This window comes from Cricetulus griseus, chromosome 3 (assembly GCF_003668045.3).
Source record: "Cricetulus griseus strain 17A/GY chromosome 3, alternate assembly CriGri-PICRH-1.0, whole genome shotgun sequence".
NCBI classification, from domain to species: Eukaryota; Metazoa; Chordata; class Mammalia; order Rodentia; family Cricetidae; genus Cricetulus; species Cricetulus griseus.
Window position 1 is genome coordinate 282,560,967 of NC_048596.1, and position 3,009 is coordinate 282,563,975.

The 3,009-nt window shown below is 35.5% G+C and overlaps 1 pseudogene; it reads left to right on the forward strand.

Annotated features, from left to right (window-relative positions):
• The first annotated feature begins 210 nt into the window (after window positions 1-210).
• LOC107977287 lies at window positions 211-2,687 on the forward strand (annotated as a pseudogene).
• Window positions 2,688-3,009: the final 322 nt, after the last annotated feature.

Genomic DNA, 3,009 nt, shown 5'->3' on the forward strand with positions numbered 1-3,009 from the left:
ATTACCTCATGAATAGGTTTGTATTAGAGATGAAAAAGAAGTAAAGGAAAATTTGTTTAACAATGATATATTTAGGAAAGACACCACATGAACTGAAATGAACAGGTCTAATTTTTATAAGATACTTACATATTGTTTGATTTATTTTGTCTTATATTTTAACAAAAAATCATTAGTTTGCTTGGAATATGTACAAAAATATTTTCATGGGATATATATATCCTATTTTATGGATCTTGTGAATATGTCATGTTACATTATAAAAGGAAATTGTCAGACATAATCATTAAAAATAAGAAAATGTGATTATTCTGGAATGTGTAAAAGTATCTAGTGTCATCATAAGGCCCCTTATAAGTGCTATTAGGATAGACAAATACAAAATATGAAATACTAAAACCAGAGAGGTTAGAAAGAGAATATGCTAAGTAGCTGGCATAGGAAATAGAAACATCACATACCAAGAATTCTAAAGGGAAAGGACAGCATGCACACTGTGAGCAGTGGAGCTCATTCTGTAGTCATGTCTTCATAGGGTTTTGTGTCTAAAACCTATATGTATCTAAGATAATATATTATGGAGGAAGTAAAAAATTCGATATTGAGACACAGGACTCTGAATGAAATGATTTTTCACAGTACTGACGACTTGCCAACATCTCCCAGCATATCCAACATAGCAGTTATAATGCAGAACTGAATCAAGAGTTATGTGTAATGTATGCTCATGTCTGTCTTTGTGCTTTCTTGTATTGCTAGGGATTAAATTTACAGCCTTGGGACTACAAGCTAACACTTTACCACTGAGCTATTTCTGTAGTCCTTATCATTGCAGTTTGATTTTGAGACATCCATAGTTTTCTAAATTGGGAATAAAGTAAATTCATGATTTAAAATACCTCGCAGTTTCAGTTCTTGTGTTTTGCTGGTAAGATGAGGTGAGCATAATATCGATGTGTTCATAGAAGCTGACTATTTGTATGCCAATTCTTATTTGTTTCCACTTTCTTTCTCCTGCAGCTGTACCTTTTCCTTTTTTCATGGCATATGGGACACAGTATGCCAATATTGTAAACAGAATGATTTCAATGACACACAGATGTCTATAATTTAATTTAGTCTTGTAGGTAGTAAAGTATATAGGGTTTGCAAATTTTCAATTTCCTTTGTTTTCTCCTTCTCTTCCATCCTTCTGTGGTGTGATCATAAAATGACAAATTTTACACATGCTTCAGAGTTTGTTCTACTTGGATTCAAAGGGGGTCCTTGGATACAAACAGTGCTATTTCTGATTTTTTCAGTTTTGAATGTTATAGCAGTGGTGGGAAATTTTGGCATGATTATACATATTAGGATAAATGCACACCTCAATGTATGCCTTCCTCCAAAGCCTTTACTTTTTGGACATCTGCTATTCTTCCACAATTGGTCCCAGAGCTCTGATGAACTGCTTGTAACAGGACCACACAATAAAATTTGGCAGGTGTGTCAAACAATTCTTTTTTTTTGTCTCTTTTTGGTTCTACAGAAGCTTTTCTCCTGGCTGCCATGGCCTATGACCACTTCATTGCCATCTGCAATCCTCTTCTATACTCTCTGAGTATGTCTTACTGGGTCTGTGGATTATTAGTGTCTGGATCCTACTATTGGGGTGCAATGATTGATTGTCACTCAAACCACAATGACCTTCACTTTGTCCTTTTGTGGGTCCAATGAAATCAATGACTTCTGTGATGTCCTACCACTACTAACTCTCTCATGTTCAGAAACATTTATGAACCAGCTGGTTCTTCTTGGCTTATGTGGTTCCATTATCATCAGTACCTTCTTGATGGTTTTTGTTTCATACATCTATATCCTCTCAACTATATTGAAGACCTGCCCAATGCAGGGATGCCAGAAAGCCTTCTCTACATGTGCCTCCCACCTGATTGGTGTGTGCTTATTTTTTGGTACAGCCCAGTGCTGTCTCTTCCATGAAGCAGAGCAAAGTGGTGTCTATCTTCTACACTATTGTCATTCCTATGTTGAACCCCCTCATATACAGTCTGAGGAACAAAGATGTCAAGCAAGCTCTGATAAGAAGCAAGCAGCAATTCTCCACCTGATTCTGCAGATTTGGGTTTCACAAACTAACCTGGGCTTTAGTCCAGTTCAGAGCTACTCCTGTCACTTATGCTGTAGCAATAGTTCACTTGTTGATGCCTTTGATCTGGGATCTCAAAAACAAACAAAAAATAACAAAACAAACAAAACCTTATCCTTCCCCAAAGTGAAGAAAACCAAAGTGCTTCAATAATTTCAGCAATGTATAATTAGCTATTGTTATTTTTCATATCAAAATTAATAATAAATTAGACAAATGTCATTGATAAATTATTTTGAACAGCCTTTATGGAGTATAATCAACATCTATCAAGTCGTTCAGTTGTATTATAAAAATATGTTTCAACACATGCATATACCTGTATGATCATCCTATCGTCAAGATAACAAACGTGTGCCTTCTGCTATGTATTTCCTTAGAGAGCCTTTCTAATGCTCTATCACTTTCCTTATGATACCATGCCTCACTCTGGATAACTAGACCAGCTTGCATTCCCTCAGTAGTCACATAGTAGGACATAGAAGGTTATTGCTATCTTAATAGCTACATTGATATATATATATGTGTGTGTGTGTGTGTGTGTGTGTGTGTGTGTGTGTGTGTATGTATGTATATATATAATGTATTATCAGTAGTTTATTATACTTCATTCTTTGGTAACATTTCATAATATGAATATATTATATGAGGGTGCTACAATTTGCTCATCATTCATGTGTTGAATAATATTTGAACTGTTTTCAGTTGGGGGGCATTACAAACACAGTTACTATGGATGTGTGTGGGGGGGTTTGTGTACGCACATGCATGCGCACGTGTGTGTGTGTGCGCACATGTGAGCCTATACTTTATCTGAAATAAATACCTGAAGAGTTAGTGCATATTTTATGCTTTGAAAATTG